Below are 23,581 nucleotides of genomic sequence, written 5' to 3'. Positions count from 1 at the left end.
TTACCCTTTCAGCACTGGGGAAAAAAACACCTATGGGATTCTTCACGCATTTGCAACAGGGTAAATGAGAGATTAGGTGGATTTTCTGGAAGGAGGTGCTACTGATGCTGATCAACACTGGACAAACCAGGCCACTGTTGTGCATTGTGTGATGGAATTGTGGGAGTGAAATGATTTCTACAATGAAGGGAGTCCACTGTGGTGGAGGTCTGATAAAACAGAAATGCCCTAATTATGAGCTCAACTTCTTTGGTGTACTTGGGGATATTCAAAATTATCTATTGTGTTGGTAATTGGTAATAACTGCTTACATTTTAGATGTTTGTGTTTGCAATGTTATTTGCAGCCTTCAGTCATGTAAGAAAAAATATTATAATTCACGAATGACAATGTGCAACTATTGGTACTTTATTTTCAAGAGTTGTGCACCTGACATAGGGAATGTGCACAAGGTGTTGGCTTCAGTCAGAGGTCCCACTAGAAGTGAATGCCTAGCAGGAGACTGCTGTCCAAAGAAAGACAGTAAGTTTTTAAGCTACTTTTATATTTATTTATTTATTTATTTAGTCATTTTTGTGTAAGAGAAGCTGTATTTGGGGAACAAGCTGATACAAATATGTTTTAAAATACTTTAATATTGAATCCATGGAATATTACCTACAGAGCACTATATTCCTCTGAAAAGGGAATTAGTGTAACTCTTTCATGATGTGATTCACCTGAATTCAGACAGATATTCTGAAACTCTGTAATAGTAGAATAGGTCATCCTGTCTGTCCCTTCTGGTAGCTTTCACAGTTCTTTGTGCAGTTTTAGATGAAGCAGTCAAGGAGAATATCATCATCTGTCTAGCTAGCAATTCCCTTGTTGTAATACATTTCCCTGTTAGGACTCTGCTTCACCTTCTACTTTCCTTGTTTAATTTCATCCTGTTTGCATCTTAGTTTATCTTAGCAGCCATCTGCTTTCTTTTTTTTTTCTTCTATCCATCCTCATCTCTTGCTGTGACATCAGTCATTGTTTCTGGAGGAATCAAACTACAGCTAAAGGGGAGATTCGGGGTTTGAGCATTCCTCAGAGCCAGAGATGAACGAACATACCTTGTTTTTGAGATCTAGAAAAGAATGTTTGAGTATTAAGAGATCACATTTCACTTGCTAGAGCTTCACACAGAAAGATATCTTACAGACATTTCTTTTTCTGCCCTGAAGGTGCCCAACTTCCCACATTTCCACATTTCCATTGGTTGCAATGCTGGGGGTGTTATTTTCTCTCTGCCACAAATGGTTTAGTTTTCTGTATCCCTTCTGTGTGAGATTTTAAGAGGTACCTTTCTTCTTCAGCTTTCCCTGATGTCTCCCTGGGTATAATTTGATGCAAGTTTATACCAATGCTGACATTTTTTATTTTTCAACCAACTTTGAATTCTTGCACTTCGTGCATGAAAGCTGTTAAAACATTGCCCATTTAAAACAAAGAATAGCTGAAATCATAGGTTCTTTGGATGTGACATTCACTCTTGTGTTGCAGATTGACACAAGGCTGAACATTCACCAGAAATCTTATGTTATGTCCTCTGATTTACTGTGAATTGCTTCATATTTACAGAGGAAGTACAGATAAAATCGTATCCATAGCACTGCCATGACTATAAGTGGTATGTTCAGCTGCTTTTTAACAGAAAGTTGAATCAAATAATTTTAGAAATCGCATACCAAAAAACGTTATGCATTTTCCTTTCTGTTTTTCACTCTCTGTCCACTGCAGTGCGTGTCTTGCTGATTAGAGCAAACTGAGTGTGCTCAATTTGTTCTGTTACTGTGTCATTGACATGGATATTTTATTTACTGAATTACACTGGTGTTTGAGGCCTCCTTTATTTCCAAAATGTTTTGTTAAAGTCTTGCCTACATTAAGCATTTTACTTTCTTTTTCTATAAAGCATTTCATGATGTCCTGATCCAGTCGGAAATTTTCTTGTAAAGTCTGTCAAGAGCTGCCATTACTCTGAACTTTTGGGGCAGCAGTGAAAACTTTATTGTCAGAGTTATCACATCCTCTTTCTGTTCACCTCCTGTGTTTTTTATGACTTAAAAATCACAGCACCTTGTTTATGATGACAGTTTATTATAGAGTAGGAATATACCAAAAATATTTTTTCAATTATGGCAATAAAATATTGAAGATTCTGCCTAGCATACGTATTAAGGAAAAATGTAGGGAATGTAATTTCCCTTGAGAAACCAATACAATTAGTTTAATAAATACAGAGAATGCATTAATTAGATTAATAAATTAAGTGAATTGCTATTTTTTATTGGTTGATTATAGCAGGCTTTTTGTTTGAGTTATTATATGGTTGGGAAGTGCAGGTGTTTCTGCAATAGGAATTACATATATTACAATAACAGGAATCTGTTATTCTAGATTTTTAAAAAAAGTCATACTTTAGTATCTTTCTACTTTGAACACATTCAAAATCTAAGTTTTACGAATTTTAACTAAATTCTTTCCTCTTATCCCAAACCACCATAACTGAATATTATATGCAATGATACTGCACAAATATCCATACTGATTTTATTAGTGTCTCTTACTAGATATATATTGGTCCACTGTTTGCAAGTAAAATACCCACAATTACTTTATCTAATACATTATGCCCAACAGGGCAAATTCAGTGCAAGCCAGGCCATTCGGTATTTCCAGCTGGCCAAGATTTGTAGAGCTTGGTGTATGTGGAGTAACCAGTAAAACAGCCACTTTGGTACTTTGCATTCAGGTCAGTGAGTGCTGGTGCAGCCCCACAGACAGGCTGCAGGTGTACAATGCTCAGGGAAGTGCATGAACTAGTGACAGTTTTGACTTGATTGACATTGAGCTGAACCTCTCATCTGCTCTCACTTATTCATAAGCAAATTACTATGGAAACACCCTTACGACCTAAGGTGAGTTAATTCACATACCTGCTTAGGTGTGTGTTTGAGTGCACTTTAAGTTAAATACTCCTATATGGCTACTGAAAAATTCATTCATTTTAGCACCAATGAAATCTGAGTGAGTACAAACATTGATATTTAAAATGCTTCTTTTTAATAGGTGGGAAGAAAGACATTGTTTTCAGGAATGTTTCTTCTCATGTTTGGGTTGTGCAACTGAAACACATTGAAGAAGTAAGTTATAAATATGTAGTTTTCTCATAGTTGTTTATTTCTGAAATTCTTCAGCTCTGATCTGTGGTCAAAATATCAACTGTAGAGCAATTCCTGGGGTCCTGGGGAAAGCAGTGAGCGTTTTTGAGGTTGGCCTAGGAAAGCTCCATCCAAAGGAGATGAAGACATGAAAGAAAGAGGTGTAATAAAGTTTGAGTGTAAATCACATCAGTGTGATCAGCACTCAGTATACTCATCACCCAAAAATGCACCCTAAAAATTAAAGTGAAAAAGATAGAGACCCACCAAGTCATAGCATGTGACTTTATTATTGCTTTATTAACCTGGGAAGCATCAGCTCAAAGCTGTGGTCTGTTTACACTTCCTAGGAATTTTTCATTTAATGGTATGGATTAGCCCATTCCTACAGTTGGTGCTGCATTTTTATTAAAAATACTGCTCATCATCAAGTGTTGGCATTACTACTCTTGTCTTACTACTACATTACCATTTGGGCACCACACATTTAAAAAACCTTGGAATATCCCATTTTCCTGCCCGGTTTTCCACTTCTGGTAAATAGGGAGTTGGGTTGCTGATTCAAGCATGGACTTGGTGTTTCATTTTTACCAAGACACTGCAAAAATAGAAAGAAAATTCTATGCAATGAAGTAAAAGTACCACTTAATTTGGACAGCATAGGCACATAAAGATGTGGTGGCTGTAAAAACCATTATCTTTTAGCAAACAACAGCTGCTTATCAGATAAGACAGTGGTTTTAATGAAGAATCATAGATAAGGATAGAGCAGCACATTGATTAATGCACACAGCAACTTGTCCTGAAACCTGACTGCATCAGGTCTTCACTCTTTTGCGATGATATGCAGGCTGTAATAAAGCTTTTACAGTTATTCAATATCACGAATGGTATTAGCAGAATTATCAGAGTTTCTAGTTGAAATGGATGCCTATATCTCCTGGACTTCTTAAGATTCTCACTTTTTTATATAAACCTGCATTCTTATTAGACAGAGATAAACAAAGGAAAGAAATATCCAGGAAACAACTGAGGGCGGAAAAAGGGAACAACCTATTATTTTTTGTTATTGTGCAATGTAAGTTGAATATATTGTAAGTAATTAGGAATTGCCTAATTTAATCCACAGCAATATACAAAAACACACCACTGTATCTTTTGGCTGTGTTTGGCTTTTGTAAATGTGCTTTAGGAAAAGGGTGTTTGTCACCAGTAAAAAATTGACTAGACTTTGTAGCTGGACTGATTTATTTTTGAACGCAGGGCTATTGTTAAATGTAAAATAATTTTTTTTCCTTTCTTTGAATCTAGTCCATACATCACACTTCTGTCATGAAAAAAGCTATATATAATTCCTGGGGCAACACGTCCCCATTTCCCTTGTAGATTTTTCTGATCATTGAACCCTGCAATAAAACGGTCCCATGCACGCCTGTTTGACACCTGGATGGTGCAGTGCATCGCCTGCGATTTGAGGCCCTGAAGTAGAGTCACTGTGATCTCACCCGGGTTTGATAGAGCAAAACTTGTTTTAAAGGCAAGTTTTTCAGGCCTAGGTGGGATTCTAGAGCTGGAGGATGGTCTTAATTTTCAGTCATCTTCCTGAAATCAATTCTTCTTTAAAACTACTCCTGCAAGTTACCAAGCTCACAAGCAGTTTTGTTGTATTGCACATGAAGTTACATTTAAGAAAGTTTGTATTTGCATGAGTAAAAATGTGCAGTATGAGGCTTCTTGTTTTGATTATCTTTTAACCTGCTGGCTTACCTGAGATGAAGAGAGAAATAAGCAAATGTCTGTGAGTTTGACCATGCTGTGTGATGTGTGAAGGAAGCATGGAGCACATGTGCTTTGTTAATGTGAGTTTCTCAGCTAGTAAGCCATTGTATATTAGTAATATCATCATTCAGGAGTAATTAATGCATCATTATGGTCTTCTAAAAGGCTTTTGCCAGTGTGAGGCTGAGTGCATGGGTTAGTATTTGTTCTGGAAATGTTTTATTATTATTGCTTTATTGTAGTGTGAAAGCTGATTTGGTGCCTTGAATTGCACTCACACCCCAGAAGCATTGTTTTAATTGGAAATATTTGCAATTAAAACCACCAGACATAAAACATAGATGTGTAGTGGGCCATTTTCTAATTCTATAAAAGGAGAGTTTTATTGAGGGTAGAGAGATCCAGATATGGCAGCTTGGTAGTCTTGAACCCAGAATCACAAAATTGGTTCAACACTGAGTTTGTCTCCAATACTCAGGGGCTGATCCTACACATTCCCCTTTTTTGGGCCTGTTTAGGGCCTTGTGGGGAATGCACAACTTTTGAGGATCAGATCTGAAACTCTTCCCAGGGAACATGCTTTTGAAGAACATCTGTTTTGAAAACACCAGGCATGTGCAAACCAGAGTGAGACCAAGGTCATCTGAAGTTTAGCTTTCCTCCACCCAAGAGCTGCCTGTAGTCATTTTTCTAGCTTTATTTTCATCTGGTCCCTGCATAGTAAAAATTCTGCTCATAAAGCAATCACAGAAATTGTTATGGCCCTAAAGAATGCTGGTGAAAGCAAGTAAGTGCTGTAGTTTCCAGATTCCATCCCTAATTAGTAAGAGGGGTCAAGTGTCAGGTCCATCAGTTGAGCTGCAGTATTTCAGTTTTCGATCAGTATGGGTCATTCATTTAACAAGACAAAGAGGCTGAGAATTTTCTTTGTGACATTGTTCTGGTTGCCTTTCCTTCTCAAGTTGTTCCTTGCTTTTTCCTGATAGTTTAGCTTGGGTTTTTTGAAACTAGTCTCTGGATAATACTTCAGCAGACTCTTAAATCACCCTTTTTTTCCTGTTCCTTGGCAGTATGGTGGCTTCCTTTCCATTAACCTGCTGCCTGATTACACCAACTGTCTGAAATGCAGTTAGAATGACTCTTTGCATACGATCTTATCTGACACTAACATCTCCTTCCATTTTTTTAATCTCATTTTAAGGACATGGAACTGTTTGGAATTCCTTTTGCCCCTTTTATCTAGATTCCATTTTCTTAAATGAAATCATCTAGCTTTTCCGAGGGGAATAGTTTAATTGTTCAAGGTACATGATTTGTAGTGACCTTACAATTGTGCAGGGCCACAGTCCGTGGTGTTCCATGCAAGTGATCAGAAGGGGCCATGCTCGCCTTTGAAGTGGGGTAGCTTATTAGAAAAGTAGTAAGTTGTATCAAACTGTCTGTCCAATTAACTGTGTCCTTTCCGCATAAGCATGGGCTTTTTTGTGTTGTGGACTGCGGGGGTTTTTGAGTTAAATTTACTGCCAATTCTGTTTTAACTGACTAGTATAAAGTATTTGCATTCTAACCACCTATTGATTCATCTAAATTCATAGATGAATAGTCATAACTTGACAGATTTATAGAGTTCTAGGAGTACAATTTATCTAGCTTATTTGTTTTACAATAAGGCCACTTTTCTGCCTCTCTTGTTCTCTCTGTTCAGCTTTACTTACTAAACCTGTGGCCCATATTCTCTACTGCTTCCATGGGACCCATCTTATGACTTGGCTTTGTATAGTTTTGATTTAATCAAGAGGAAGATGAAAGTAGGTGTGTGTTACTTTCAACTCCTTAGTCATTTTGCCATCCATCTTAGTCAATGTGTGGTTGCCCAGGACACAGCATTAATGATAGCTGTCAAAATAATAGTCAGAAGGTTAAAGGTCAAGAAAAATATGTAAAAGACTTCAGGGTGAACCAGATGATAAAGTAACTCATTTAGGCCATTAAATGCTAGCATAGTATGGACTTGATGGGTTCATGGGTTACTAGAAGCAAGAAGAGTAAATGGGGACATCTTCAAGTAGTTTACTCTTGTTAAAAGATGAAAAAAGATGATAATAGCATTACCAAACAACTGCACTAAAGGCAATTTTCTTAATTACCATGCTGACCCAGCAGTGCACAGAGAGAGGTCTTGTTATTAGAATGAGAGCTTTTACTTTCAAACAATATTAACCCTTCTTGGTACTCTGTGTCTTAATTGAGAGTATTCCTGGAAGTTCTGCAGCTGTCAACATTTTTACATTTCTTATTGGGTTTGCAAACCAGTAAGTCAAGAAACAAACAGCTGCATCTTTCTTCATTGTTTCAGTGGTCTCTGCTCCATTTAAGGTTTTTCTCCAATAAAGCTATGAGCTGTACATTTATGGAAGGAGCAAAGTTGAGCAGCTAAATAGTGTCTGACTAAAAAAACAGCAGTGTGAAGTTATCTCCCTTTCCCTAATTTTTTTCAGCAAGGCATTTTGTTTGCAGTGGTTTAGAAATCAGTATAGACTTATTTTCCAGAATAATCTAGGTAGATGAGAAAAAAAGTTCTGTAAGTTATTACACTTTTCTTAAACAGTGAAATGTCATAGAAAACTGGAAAGTTTTATATGTATCAATAAAAGACTTTCAATTTCACTATCTGTAAATGGGGGCATGGATTAATAATTTCCTCAAACACTTAACAAAAAATTCCAACAAGATTAATGTAATTTGTTTGTGTTGTCTGTCTTCTGTTACCTAGGTGGCCATGGTTAGTGAAGGCTTCATCCAGGCTCCAAGACCTTCTGGGACATTGACTGTCATGCCAGAGGGCCTGCTGGTTTGGCTGGTTTCCTAATGGCTCTTCCCAGTAATATTACTTTAGTTTGAATTGCCTATATGTCATACTCATATATGTTCTTCTTGCAGCCGTTGTGTTGTAGTTACATCTGGTGGAGAGGAAATACAAATCTCAACATCAAGCAAAATGTCATAAGCAGAGGAATTCTCTGCTCTTACAACATCAAAACAAAGATATGTGTGTACAGAAGACTTTAATGAGAACAGTGAGATATTACTGGGAAGATTATTAAAGAAAAAAGAAGGAATAATTTCCAATTGTCTGAAATTGTGACATTCTACTACCATGATGAAATAACAGTAAAATGCAGTCAAATCAGCTGGACGGAAAGTTTTGGGAAAGTCAGTACTGCTACTGTGACCATCGTCCATTGCTTAGAGAAGGCCCTTTGTTAATAGTGGTAATTCAGGGGGGAACCAATGACCTGGAGATAGTCACTGAAACATCTAGAGTGTCTTGCTCTAGAAGGTCTTTCTACTTGCATCTTCCTTTTTGCCTTCCTCATTAGAAGACTTTTCAGTGACTATCGCTCAAAGTGGCTTGTCAAGGAAGCTGTTCTCAGTCTTTGAAGCTCAGAGAATTATTGGGAGCATGATAACAAGGGCACAAAGAGCTGTCACAGGATCAGATTGATCTCCATGTATTTACCCATCAGAAGCTGTCTTTGAATTGGAGGTTTGGCCTAGAACAGAAGCAAATGATCTGATTATCTTCACTTATGTCACATTGATTCAGTTCATGGTGATTTTGGTGATGTGGGGGAAAACCAGATTCCTTCTGAAGGAAAATGAACCAGCAGTTGAGCTTTAGGTACTTCCCAGCCACATACCAGCGCCCTATAGGAAACAAATGTCCAAAATAATGATGCTTCTTCAGTCTTAAAACTACATATGTGGTAGGGATATTTTGTCGTAGGAATCAGACAAAATCTGGTTCAAGTAACCCCTGAAAAATGCATATTCTATAGATGTAAAGCTTTCGGCACTGACTGCAGTAATCCCCTTTGGTGTGAAAAGAACAGAACAGATCTGTTCTTTTCACACCAAACACCTTGCTAATATAGAATTGGAGCATCTAATCTGAAATGATTGTCCGGGCTGGTGTACTTTCAGTGGCACTTGGTAATTAGTTTAATTATATTATTAAGAATCTGCAATATATCATACTACTATATCAAATTCTATTTCTTTTAATACTGTAATATCCCTAACAATCCCTACTAATGTCATGAAACTGCTGGGCTTGGCACTGTAAAGACATGTAGCAATTTTGGCTAGAGCTTCTTGAAAGAGCTTACAATCTACCTTAGTGCAATAAAGTGAGTAGCATGAAGGGAGGTTTTTTAGCCTTGCTTCCTGGGAGACAGCTGAAATGATTTTTCCAAAATGAAACAAAAAGTATAAGGTAGAACTAACATTTGAGCTTACGTACTTTGAAAATCATTCCAGTGTCTGGACCAAGACACTGACAAGCTTATTTTCCATCAAATTTTCAAAGCGAATTTTTTCTCACAAACAAATAGTTTGCACTGTTTGTGGGTTTATAGCAGAGCGTTGTACCCCAGCCTTATAGTGAGTTTAAAATCATATATCTTCTGGTGTCTGGTTTGCAAAAATTGTTAACTGACCAGGCAAAGAACATCTGAATGGCTAATGGAAACTTTCTCTTCCCCCTAAATGGGGCAGTTGGCTAATTTGTTTAGCTAAACTACATTAGCCATTCGGAAAGTTTTATTATCACGGTCAAAAGCAGGAAGCAGGGAATGGACATGCTGTATTTTTAAAACTAAAGTAATTTTGAAAAACAAACTCAGTTTCTTATTGATTATTTCAGTTGTTAGATTAGAGGCTCATTACTTTTAATAATAGGATAATAGAAGCTAGAAATGGAAAAGATCTATTAGATCATTGAGTCCATCCCCATTACAAGGGCAGGATATAGTCAGGTATATGTGGATGGATGTATCAAATATTAAACTCATATGACACAGTAAATCCTCTGTTTCCTCCACAGCGTGCTGATGCTAAGAGCTTTGACAGTGAGTTGTTTACTCTTAAAAGCAGCTTCTGAGCTACCTTCTGGCCAGCTCTTAGGCAGATGTTTAGTTGGGAGAGAAGGATCCCAAGAGCCCAATGAGAAATAAGGTCATGGTGTGGCCTTTTTTTCCCTCCCATAGCTGCATGCCTGCAGCTACTGGGAAGCAGATTTCAACATGCACTCAGGCACAGCCAAGAGAAGCCTTTGCAAGGCTGAAGTCCTTCTCCTTAATTGTTTTTTTCAAAGTGTATCATTACAGTGAGAGAAACAGAGAGACTGAGGAGTAGTTTCTCTTCACTCTGTAATGGAAGTGGGGGAATGGGGCAACACAGGAGACCAAGACACCAAATCCAGTGGCTTGTTAGTTTTTTATGTACAGTGCAGCAGCTGCCTTGGGGACACTGAGAGTCAGGTGAGATGTGCAAGAAGAGAGTGCTTTCCAGATGCATAATTTTTCCCATTTGCTCAGCACCTGGTTTCAGGTAATTGATCTTAAACTGGTTCATCTCTCTGCACTTCAGTTTTGTAGCAAACCGGCCTATTTGGAATTGAACTCCCCTTCCCCACAGAACCAGTCCTCTTCCCCACAGACTTGCGGTCTGTGTTATGCTCCCTAATATTTATGAGGAACATACGAAGGCTTGTGGGGTTATTTGTGAGCATTATTGAAAAGGGGTTGGAGGTGGAACCCTTATTTCACCTGTCCATGATTTAGCTTCTGGGAAGCTTCATAGATGAGGAATCCAGAAGGTTTCCCCAGATGTATAAAAATACCCAGTCTTAAGGCTGGGCAGTCAAATAAATTTATTTGGTATAAAGGGGTCATAAAGACTCATTGTGGTTTTTTTTTTTATTTATTCCTCACTCTGTAATTATGGTGGTGGAGAATAAGAAGACTTTCGGCTTAAAGGAATACTTCAACTGTTAAATCTCCAAAAAACAGAGACTGAGTGCATCAAATGGCTATATTAGAACAGACTGTTGAGAAGCAGTAGTCTGGTTAGTTCTTTCAAGTATTACATCACTGACATTATTAATACTTTTGCCTGTAAGCAGTCTTTTTTTCTTCTCTAGAACTCCAGTAAATCTACTCGTGGATAAGGGAGTAGCATTCATTTACTGAGCCTACTCAAACAGGTGAGGAGGCATATTAAGTTCAATAAGAACTAGTCTTGTGCATAAAGATTAATCACTTCACTAAGCATTCAAAAGATTTAAGGAGAAAGTCAGCCCTTTTTGATTCTGTCCTCATATTGATTTTGGGGAAACTGCTAAATTTAGAGCAATTAGATACATTGAAAGTAATTAAATGCAAAAGTGCTGTAGCAATTAAAATGGGAGTCCATGCTGCATATAGAACAGTTCAAGTATTTTATGGTATTTCTCAGTTTTCTTAAAAATTGAAAGAGTTTTTCAAGATTGATGCCTTCTGGCATGATGCATCCCCCTATTTTGTTATTTAAAATTGGTCCATGGTACTCCTCAGTGGTTTCTACTGTTAAGTAAAATCTGAGGTTTGTTTTTTTTTTTTTTAATAAGTATGGACATAATAATTTTAAGTCACAGTGTATTGCACATGCCCAGAACGGCCTCGATCATTTCCAAATTCAAGGACTAATAAAAATTGGAAGCACTCCAGTAACTTTAAATTACTTTGCACATTGAAGAGTGATTTAAAATCATTGAACTGATTCAATTTTTTATATATGCACTTCAATTTGGAAGTGAGTCAGACGGACAGTAGTGTGTTGAAGAGGTTCAAGACATATTGAACTAATTTAAACATTTTTAATTCAAGAAAGAGAGAAAGGAGGGGTAATGAGGTTCCCAGAGAACAACCCCCATTTACTGCTACTGTGTGGTTAGGAGTAGGATGATAAAGCAGTGAAGGAATGACCAATATCATCAAGGGGTCAGCATTTTAGTATTAGTGTGCTAATGATATAAAGGATGGCCAAAGTTGGTGGGATCCGGAAAAAGCCCTGTGATTATGCTTTATTTATTACAACTATTGTTTTCAAAGATATTTGCACGCCTGTGTATTTTTTGTTTTCCTCCTGCAGATAAATGAAAAATGGGAGGACTGACTGTCTTGGAAAACACATACGCATGTGCATACATGTGCAAATGTAGGCAATGTGTAATTTGGCTTCACAACATTTGCTACCTGACACTGGTATGTATGCAGAAAGAAAAAAGCTGGCATATGGAACTGCCTGGCAGCATGTGAATATTACTTCAGCATTCATGCACATATGCATAAAATTAAAATAAGAAAATACTTGCGTTTTGCAAGACAGTGATTTGATGACCGTTCCAAGGTTAGGGGAATTTCTCCACTAATACGTTGCTCCAGTCTTGCATGACATATCCAGTGGGAAAGTGTGATATTAGTATCCTAGTTGGATTTTTTTTGAACAGATGACAGACTAAACCCTTCACGTAAATTGTGCAGGTAGAGGGGGATAAAAAAAATACCCAAAACAGGACAAAAACCCCAACAAAATAACCCAATGACTGATTTTGTGAAGAAGCCAGTAGTTTTTACTTGACTCCTCATGTAGAAACAAACATGGTCGTCCATTTTAGAGGAATCAAAGAAAAATTTTGAGAGAGAGGGATGTTTGAATGCATCCCTTTTCTTTGAACATTAAATCACCTTTTGAGTAGGATTTTGTTTTCGGGGTTCTGTATTAATCCAAATTTGACATGGTCAGCAGCAGTCTCAGATTCTAGTGACAGAAAAAAAAGAAGACCTGGCATATTGTACTCACAAGTCCAGTAGCAGAAGAAAGGTGGCATTTCCTCCTTGTTCTCTACCATGTATTTTCCTCACATCCAGGGAATTTCACTGTGGATATTAGGAATCGTTAAATTAAAACCTGACTTCAACAGTACAAATCATGCCATGTATGTCCATGTCGCTGTAGCAGTTCTTGCTGTAGCTGTTTGTTGGCATAAACATCTCACATCAGCCTTTACTAGAAAGACATTCTACTTTCACGCAGAGTCCTACACCTTGGGATGAACAGACTGACTGCTAAAATTGACTTAGCAGTTGTTGTGGGCCTTTTAACTTTAAGCTGGGGTAAGCTTCTTCTAACGATATATTTTACAATGGACAGCTTACAAGGTGTGCAAGATGGGGATTTTTTACAAAGCCATGTTTTGCTTCTGTTGCCTTACTCAGCTCCTTTAAGGTGTGCTCTAATGCGACCCTACTTTTAGTGGTAAACCACTCAACCACTGAGTGCTTGTACCCATGGAAAGAGAAAGCCTTCATGTAAAATAGTCTTTGTTTTGCATTTCCCATCAAGAAGACATTTTGCATTCTCGCCACAGAAATCCAGGGCCCACACTTTTCTCACATTAACTATCTCCATGCTTTCCCAACATTCTGTGGAGATAATAACCCTTTTGCTTTCAACTACATGAAGATCCTTCAGAGAGGACTGAAGCATGCCCTAGTTTTCCAGAGTACCAGGAATCTCGGATTTCTGACCATCTTTCTTTTTGTTTCTCACTTTGTGAGTTTCCATTCACTTCTGTGCTTTCATTGGTTGATCATATCCTAAGAGTATCCACTGACCTTTAGCTTTCTTCAGCAATACCCATCCATTACTTCCTGTTTAGGAAAGAGGTTGTTCCTCCCAGTACTTGTGACAATGCAGAATCTAAGAATCTAAGTAGGAGGAGAGGGTTTGCAGGTTTAAGACATACCTACATGTGCCATGTTGGGCTCATCCATGCTGACTGCCTGATATTCAGGCTGTAGTTAGCTTTTCTTCTTCCTTTTGGGTTTGTATGCAAGCAGGAAACCTGATACAGAGGGCTGGCACATGGTGAATCGAGATCCCTTGGCAGAACCCAGATGCTCCTAGATGATAAGTAACAACTGGAGATTAGTTTTAGGCAGCCAGGGATTGCACTTTCTGGTCTATGTTGCAACAAGTTATGTTTGGCAAATGACAGCTTCAGAAGGCCATGCTGCTGTTCATCATTCTGTTTTCATTCATCGTGTGCCATTTTTGATCTCGAGTCTGTCTTTCATAGGATGTTTTCTAGTTGTCTTACCATCTTTTCCTGAGCTCCCAGGGGTTGATGGTGTGTTATTTTCATTTCTATCAAATTAGATAGCCTCTCAGACACTATGATAATTACTGGCTTATAATGGCCACTTGAAGTCGTTAGGGAATTTTCCAGCCCAGCAATATACAAAGGAATGACCCATTGACAGGCCTCAAATGCTAAACATTTAGTGAGGGGAATCCACCACTCTGATGAATCTGATCCTAACTCAGACAAAACTTTCTTGGTTTATGCATTAATTTTTGCTTTTGCACTTTTCTCAGAAAGGTTAGTCATGTTTTTGCTTCAACAAACCAATATCATACTCTAAAAATGTATCCTACCTGGGGACAAGCCCCAATTCTGCCCCTGATGGCATTTGTTAAGAACTGATACAAATATCTGGCCTTCAAAGTGGATTTTTCACACTCAAAGGTAGCATTGTCAACTCACCTTTTAAAACTACTTAGGGTTTCTTTAAAAAGCTGCTGTAACTTGCAGAGGCAGCAAAACAATGCAGTAGATGGTGGCTATTCATTTTCATTTAGCAGATAAATCAATACTCACATAAAGCCTGAGTAACTTGTTGGCACTAAACTATGCAGCCCCTTTTTTACTGAAATTTGTCAAGCTTCAAGCATATGGGCTTTTCTATTTCTTTAAAAGGGAATACGTGTTTTCATGTTGCATTTCATGAAATTTGATACTAATAATAAACAGTAATAATCAAGTTATTAATCTTCTCTGTATAGTCTAAGGGAAGGGGTTTTTCTCAACATAAATAAAGTAGAATACAAAGCAAAAAGCTCCACTAAACCTTTGTGTGTGATTGAGAGAGGGATGTTTCATACTCTGTAGTTTACCGACATATGTTATACTGTACACACCGTCTGCAAGCACTTTAGAAAATCCTGGATGCTTAGCATAGTCTTAAATCAGGCATGTTGCCAATTGTGGATTAAGTAGAGGATAGCTGGGTCATTTTCCGAGGAGTTCCTTTACAGTTCAGCCTTTTTTCTTGGTGTTAATGCTTTTACCGCTGTTGGGTGAAGGGAGGAGAGGCTTGGAATACCCTGCCCTAGGGCCTCCTAAACTGTTCATCTGTCATGGATCATGTCATGGAACAGAAATGTTTGTTTTTGCTCCCATTCATTTCAACTGGCAGCCAGTTATTATTAGAATGAAAAATTAAGCTATTATGCAGTGGAAGCCTTGCTGGCTCTATCAAATTTATGGAGTTAATACAGCAAAATTATCCTTTATAGCGGGTATAAGCAGCTGTATATATAATGCAGGCCCCTTCTTGATCAGTCCAAATACAAAATGGCAGCCTTGTTTTCATTATCAGCATTAAAGCTCAATATGATATGTCACCTTATTTCGGGAATTTCAAGGGAGCAGTTAATAAATCAAGAGTACTGTAGGTGACTTGGCTAGACGTAAGTCCATCCTCTGATCTTCAGGATCTGCAGACATGCTGAGTTGTTTTCAGAAATGGAGAAATCATAGAATTTCTTACAACTTTCCAAAATGTGTATTTTCAAGTGCACTTGAATTTATGTTTCCTGGGGTGCTATTTGAGTGGATTTTTTTTTTTTTAATGGGGCAATTAGCTATATCTTTTACAAACAAAAGAGAGATGTGAATATTTTTGTCAAGCTTCATATCCCCTTGAGAATCTGGGGTGTCAAAGTCTAATGACTCATACACCCTTAGACATAAGGCATTCACAAGGAACAATGTGCCTGGTAAGAATAGAAGGTGATGAACTATGCAAAAGACAGAAAGGCAAATGAATAAATGGGAGACACATCCAAGAGGGAAAGAGTTTTAATAATACCTGTACTCTTGAAGCTGTAACGCCCCCACAAGTTGTACATGGAGGACAGTCTGTTGTTCTAAATTCAGTTTTTCTTCTCCCAAAAGAAATTCCAGATCCACCTCAGTAATGCAGACACCTTACCAGAGCATGCCACCACAGTATGAGATATTTATGATGCCAAGATTTTGCTCCCTCTTTCTTCCCTCCCTCTGAAAATAATTGTAGTTAAGTTGTCAAGTTGGGGTTAAATGGACAATCTACACAGATATGGGATTGTCTTTGCAGCATGTATTCCAGATGTACTATTTCTGTGTCTTATTGTCACATTTGGGATGGATTTGAAAAGAAATAGAAGCAAGTTTCTGGCATCTTGTACAGTGATTAAACCCATCTTTGTCACTAAGCAGTTTTTGTACATAAATTGTATTGCAGGAAGACAGAAGAGAGAAAGAAACAGCTTCTGAGTGAAAGAGAAGAAATATTATTTTCAAAAGTAAAAGTTCTTTGTGAGAAAATGTAAAAAGATGTTAAGCACTTGAAATTCTGAGCCATTCAGTCATTCTTGCTGAAATTATCCTTGTGGAGTTTATCAATCTGCATGTACCAGTATCATAGGGGACCAATTAATTGCACTCATAGTTGCCTTTGAGCTATTTTGAAAGTAGAAAGAAGTCATTTTGTTAATGGTTTAAACAGCACTACAGTCATTACGTACAGTTTCTGGCAGATATTGTCTTTACAGTAGATGGAAACACAGAAATACTGTTACACTTCATGGTTCCTAATGAATTTTGATTAGAAACTAAGAAAAAGGAATTAAAATCCAGTAGTTAAATACCATATATAATTATTAAAAATAAGTATAAAATTTGCTGCACCACAGCTCTTGACCAGAACACGATCCTTCACAGTATTTAAAGAAATTGCTATGAGGCACAATCTTGAGGAAAGAAAGGAAAATATTCTTGGTTTTATCAAATAAAAGTTGCTTGAAAAAGAAGCAACAACCTCATAAAAAGTGGAACTGGCATTCAGAATTCACCAGGAGTATTTCCTCTTGTAATGAACTCCCTGGTTAGCTCCAGCCTGAAGGCAGGGAGAGGAGAGAGGAGAGGAGAGGGCAGCTGTGTATCTACCACAGTTCTCTGTATCCACCTCCTTTTCCATTGTCTGAAGCCCCTCTCTGACTAGCTCCCTCAGGAGCCAGGTATACCTGGCTTTGCTCATCTATTGTTTGGTGCCTCTCTGTGTTACAAGGACGATGCCTTTTCCCTAGTATCCTTCTGCCCTAGTCTTTGGTATGTGGAACTTTTCTGGGCAGGACAGGTATATTCTGTCTTGGGAGGGCTATATTTGTTTTGCCACTGGGTAGCACCAAGCATGGGACAAGACTGTCCTACTCCTAATTTGTATTGTAAGATCCATGTGAAAGGAATAGGGAGATAGTGATTCTGGCATACATTAAAAAAGGCCCTTTAGTACTGATGTAGTCCAAGGTAGGTACAGACTTTTTTTATGCCTCCCTTATGGATCCTGCTGTCCTGTAAGAGTTGTATGAACAGGCTAAAATGCAAAAGACAATCAGGCCTCCAGCAGTGATAAAGTGAAATAACTGGATCCACAAGGAATTTATTTATTGGCAAGGGGCAACAGCTATGAAACTGTGTTTGGTGATGCTGCCAATCACAAAATACAGAATATCTCATTCTCCTTCAGCAGCAGTAGGAACACAAGGAGATGTTTGCAAGTTTTGTCACAGGCACAATTTCTGCTTATACCTTGGTGCTTTTAAAAGATTTCATGGAACCTTTAATGAGGTTTTAGGTCAATTTGGAAAGATTGACCTACTGAACTACTGATACTGGTCTCTTCTGAGATTGTCTAGGGAGAGCATAGAGATTTTACATTTAAACAATGACACAGCCAGTTCTTGCAGAGGTCATGAGTGCCAAGGCAAGCAAACAACACACTGATTTTTATTAATTTCCCATAATCCAGAATTTGCAATGGAATGGAAGTTAAGGTATTGTTCATCTTTAAATAAATCTTATGGTCAGAAACTGATGAAACGCATAGAGGAATGACAGTCTCGTGTGTTTTGGAAGTGCATAAATCCTGGGGATTGTGTTACTTCTGGCTAAACTTTTTTCTGTTCATCTTGAAGGGATAAGTTTTCTTTTTAGCCTATTAATTTCAGTATATCTTTTTTTGACACAGACCTATTAGGAATTTTAGAGACTACAATATAGACTCCAGATGCTAGGTGTTCCTTCATCTTTTTGGTACACCCTTTAATCCATAACAACCAACACATTTATTTTATGAGCCCTCACAATCAAGAGAGTCTTAATATCCTTTCTGGCAGGTTTTCTCTCTTTGATTTCACATTATATAGAGGACTGGATACTTTGAACATACTTTAGAAACTCTCAGAAGTAAATTTTTTATGTGAAGTTCTTTGCATCTCCATGGTAAATCCTGTTGTGTTTTTAAAATACGCTCACAGGCACATGTATGGAAGTGTAGCTGCATTATAAGCTGAATGATAACACATGAGATTGTGTGCTGGTTGTGTGTTGTAGGTTGACAAGGTTGATTGTTTCAGACACAGTGACCAAACCTCACTGGAGACATCCATCAGCCACGGAGAGCCCCCCTCTCCTGGTTTCGTGACAGTCCTGGTACTCAGAAGTGAAATAAAATGCATGCTGATCAAACTGCACTATGAGTTGGTACTTGTAATACGTCTCTCCTCCATCACTGAGATCTGTTATGGTGAATGTAGCCATAGGTTTTCTTCTTCTCTTGGAATTTCAGGCTATAGATTCTTTTCATTTGTTTTATTTATTTCTCTGAATGAAATTGAATTTTGTATTTGTTTTCACTAGCATGCCCCAGCTGATGGTGTTGGGGTTACAGCAGGTTTATGTGAGTGCGACTCTGATTTTGGTTCCCGGCAGGTAAAAAACTTTCCTCCCTTTTTCTTCTTTTTGTGTGTGTGCATGCCTCTGTATCTCCTTCAGAAATGCAACTGTTAGAATTTGTAAATCCTACCTATGAAAAACTGACACACAGGGAAAAGCAAAGATGTTTACCCTTCAGTGAGCTAGACAAACATCTTCATTTCAGTGATTCAGACAACGAATCAAATAAAGAAAGAAACCCTCTGATGAACTCCTCCCTTGCTTCCTTTCATCAAGCTCATCTGATGCTGAAGTGAAATACATTTCTGCAAGTACAGTCAAGCCGTAAATTGAACAATGAATATCTTGTCCAGTAAAGCTCATATCCCAGCTGGGGTTTTCAGAAGCAGCTTGAGCAACATTTCTGAGGGGAAGACCTTTATGAAGGAGATTAAGGAGTGCCCGCGTTCAGCAGGCACTGCTCTTTTCCCATATGACTGGAGGAGTAATGACTGTGTGCGAGATCCTGGCTGCTCTCCTGCATGCAGAGAAAAAGAGGCAGTCAGATTCCACGCTATTTATGTTGAGAACATTTCGGAGTGAGTTGGGCTGTACTTTTACCTCCCTCTTCAATCACTGCTCTGGGTTGATCCAAAGGTACTGAGATAAGTTTTTGAAGGTGGTTTTATGCCTTGCTCTCTTAGTGCTCATATTCTTAAAAATCTGGTCCCTTCTGCTGAACAGTGCCCGTGTAGTTGTCCCCTGTAAGGGTCATCATGAGAGGAATTGTGTGCTAAATTCTGGTCAAGGCTGTAGCTTCAGTCTCTTATGCAGTCTCTAATAGTGCCAAGGGTACAGAAGTACCCCTGCAGATCTGCTTTGGAAAGCCCTCTCCTATTGATGTGGTTTGTAGGAGCACTGATGTGAGTCTTTGAATCTGGTGCGCAATGGAAGTGGCAAACAAGATATTTCTAATATGCCACTCAAGCTGTTGTCTTACTAATTTTTGTACCTGCTCATCCCTCTTTGTTGCTAAATAACTGGCATCTGCATCCATACTGGTGGAGAGCTGAATCCTGCTGAATATTGTATACTAAAAAGAGCCCATGCATTGCTGCCCAGTTCTGAGGGTTTTTTTAAGAAAAAACCTCTTGGATTTTTGCCAGTGGCTTGGAAGGAGGCTGGATTTGGACTACTGCATTTTCTTTCTCGGTCAAGAGACTGTCAAAAAATGATTTGAGTTTTTTTAGTGATGATGGAAATTAGAAAAGGAAGGGTACCTGTCAATGTTAGTTTGAAGCTATGCTGGTTTAAACCTATTTTTCCTTTTCAAGTATTTGTCACATTCCATTTGGTAGCTGCAAATCCATAACAGCAAACATCTTGGAATCTTTGTGGCTTAAGGTTTGGCATGTTATGTGTAGTGTGCTGATGATACAGGAGGTGGGTCTGCTGTATCTGCATGAGGGAGGGCCCAAACACCCAGTTTTAACATACATTGTAAATCCGCTGATGTTGGAGTTGCCTTTAGTGCTTAAGAAAGAGGCTCAAGACCCAGAGGACCACTGCAGTCTTGAAAGCCTGACATTAAAGCCTGTTAGAGAAAAATCAACAAGAAAACAAAGAGTCAGGGGGATCTACATCAGACTTTCTCCTTTGCTAAGATAAATGAATGATTCATTATTAACACCATTGTCCTGCAAATATGGATGAGGACTGCTCCTGAGCTTTTTGTTTTTTTCATTCTGGGAGTGGTTTTTACATTTGAGGACTGGAAAAAAACGTTTCATTGCCATTATCCAGTATTTTAGCAGGGAGAGAGGTTTGCATTCACATTTTGACCATGTATTCTCTACACAGACCTGGAGAAGCACAGATGTGCAGATAATGTCACCCACATCTTGTCCTGGTTTCAGGACCATAAGCTAATTTTATAACAATTGACGGTGACTTAAACTAATGTTGCTAGGGTGCTGTCAGTGATGCTGAATAAATAGGGAAGGACTTCAGGAGAACAGCAAACAGCAGCTGTGATGACTTTTGTTCTGAAGCTACCTCTGCATGCCAGATTTTACCCTCCAGGCACAGCAGCAGAGCACAGCTCCCACCTGTTATCTCTCACCATTGAGGCTTGCTTCTTTCTGTTTAAGTTAGGTTAAATATTTCTCCTTTTCCCAGGATTCAGAGCTCATCAGCCCAGCTGTGGTGCACAGTCTTGAAACACAAAACAGCTGGAGACATAATGTGAACAAAGTTCACCTTTTTTTGTTTACATTTGAAAGCTGCTGCACTGTTTATGGGATGATGCATTTGTTTAAATGAATGTCCAGCTATTATTGATTTTTCATCTCTGCTTTTTTTTCTTTATGTTTGTGTCACTGGTGTCGTGCAGCAGAAATCTCTCGCTTTAGCACACCTGCTCACAAATTGACTGTGGAAAGAAATAGGCCACATTCTCCCTACAATTGCTGTGGTGAAACTCAGGCATGGATTTACCCAAGAGACCCCATGGAGTCTCCCTCTTTCCTTTCAGCATCCCCACAGTTCTCTTTGAATTTGCATCTACCCGTTGCACAGCGTAACAAAAAGTCAGCTGGGTATGTAGCTCCCTTTTCTTGTCCTCTTTCTCCGCTCCCTTTTGATCAGAGGCACTGCCACTGATCACACTTATATCCTTCTGGAATTGTGTGAGAGGGAGCAAGAAGCAGGGATAGCAATTGAGAATTTCAACCTCTTCAAGGGTTTGGAGAACTGGTAGCTTGGAGATTGTATCACAAGAGTCTCAGTCAATAATTTGACACTCCCAACAACTTGCATTGAGCTGAGGTTTCAGTCTTAAGAACAGCAGCTAGTAGAAATGGGAGTGGAGTTACTGAGGACCTGCTACACCTCTCAGAGGTTTTTATTTTTCCTGCTCCTTTACAATGAATGTCTTGTTTTGTTTTGAATTTGTCTACGTTCAGCTTCGCACTAAGAGGGTAACTTTTATATGTTTGCAGTATTAACATTGATCCACATTACTGCTGTGATCATTTATTTTTACTACTGTCCCAAAAGAGCTATTTGAACCCTTGAAGTTGTGTAGGTCTGGTTGAGGTAAGAGAGAAGTTACCCTGGTGTGCAAGTAGCGTACTTGAGGCATCAGTGTTAAACATCAGGTGATCACAATTCGTTGGATGAGGCCCTTTTCTGTGGTTAGAAATGGTGCTTCTCCCCACCACCATTGTGGAATAACTTACTTAGAAGGAAAGTTTCTTCTCTTTTCAGAGAAAAGTTGGCTCATGCCTTAAAATCTGGAGATTTATGTTCTTTAAAATGTGTGTGGGTTTTTTAATCCTGTCCAATGTAACTGTAGATGGTCTCCATAGCCATATAAATCCCCCACTATTCTTTGATTCCAGCCAACACCTTGGCTTCAGTGATACCTAGCTGTTATGTGTTCTGCTGAGTTACAGTGAAGCTAATTGTATTTGATATGGCTCTAGTACTCAATACAGGGAATGAACTTGCCTAAGTCCGTCCAAAGGACTTACGTAGTATAATCTGTGGGTCTTCTCAACAAGCCAGCATTCTTAGCAAGCTAAATGTAAGTATAACCTCTCTCTTTGTTTCTTCTTGTTACTAAAGATCCTGTGTTCCTAAATGGCAAACAAGGCAAAAGGAAGTTGAAAATTCTATTGGTTAAGACACAGGCTGAAAGTTCTCCAAGTGCGGAATTTAATCTACAGGGAAAATTCTTGAGAAGGTTTCTTCTAAAACATTGTGTGTGAGAGTGTTTTCAGTTTTGCTTTGTCACTTTTCCATGTCACTTCTTGTCTGGGTTTGTCTACCAGATGTGTAATTTTGGGATATCACTCCTAGGAAAAATTTTTCTTGTTCCATTTCTTTTAAAGAGTCACAGAGGTTACTGACTTGTAGTCTGTGATACTAAATCGTTCAATCTGTCCCTCAGACTTTTAAAGTCTGCTTTCCAGTTGATGTGAAAATCTGAAATTCATTCTTGAAGAAACTTGAGGCTTCTTTAATGAGAAAATGACATCACTTTTATCAGCCTTGATCTTTTGCAGTCTAACTAGTGAAAATTGTGGGTTTCACATCTTCTGTCTTGTGGGTTTCACATCTTGGAGAATCTTGTAGTTTATATCAAGGCATATTTGGACTTTTTGCCCTTTGCTGCTGGCCCAGAACTTGAATATTGAGTATAATGGGGCTTGCATTCTTTTCCCTCCGTATGTAGTATAAGATTAAAGATTTAAAAAAAAAAAAAAAAAGACAACTTTCCACGTATTTGAAGCATAAATATGACTGTGATATGACTACCCAAATATAACTTTTGTTCCCCATTATTCCTATTCTTTGGCTATGTAAACATCATATTCTTGTAAACATGACAAATCTGTGTTCCAATGAAGCCTGTAAAAGTCACTGGAGGTCAATCTTCTCCTTTTAGTTGGAGTAATTTAAATCTGGAATAACTCAATTCGCTTAATTTGAATTGCATGAGTTGACATAGGTGTGGCTGACAGCGGAGGCTGGCTAGCAGTCCCCAATACCAGGAAATCATGAGGTCACACTTGCTTCTTGGTCCAAAGACAGCTTTGTCTTCATTCCAGGTGAAGCCACACCAAAAAAAAGTGATTCATAATTTTTGGTTTCTGCTCCTGTGTTGTAGTCACAATTAGCATGTAGGGTACAGAGGCATCAAAATACCTTGAGCAACTACAGGAGATTTAATTGTTATTGCCTAATAATGTATTGCTAGGAAAAATAGGTGTAAAAGAAAATCCCCCTTTCCATTTCTCTGAGTGAGAATAATAATAGATATATAAAAAACTACACAGAAAAACTTGATGAAAATTGCTGATAATATTTTTTTAAAGTCTATCTGACAATAATTTTCTGTATTAGT

General features: G+C 38.3%; 1 long non-coding RNA gene across 1 annotated transcript; it reads left to right on the top strand.

Moving 5' to 3' along the window:
• The first annotated feature begins 422 nt into the window (after positions 1-422).
• On the top strand, positions 423-22,345 carry LOC116441549. The gene is made up of 3 exons (XR_004239140.1): positions 423-522; positions 20,642-20,651; positions 22,334-22,345. It is a non-coding gene; the product is annotated as an uncharacterized LOC116441549 (long non-coding RNA).
• The last annotated feature ends 1,236 nt before the right edge of the window (positions 22,346-23,581 follow it).

This window comes from Corvus moneduloides, chromosome 3, assembly GCF_009650955.1.
Source record: "Corvus moneduloides isolate bCorMon1 chromosome 3, bCorMon1.pri, whole genome shotgun sequence".
In the NCBI taxonomy this organism is placed as follows: Eukaryota; Metazoa; Chordata; class Aves; order Passeriformes; family Corvidae; genus Corvus; species Corvus moneduloides.
The sequence above is the reverse complement of the archived record's forward strand: the minus strand, read 5'-3'. Positions and strand labels throughout refer to the sequence as shown.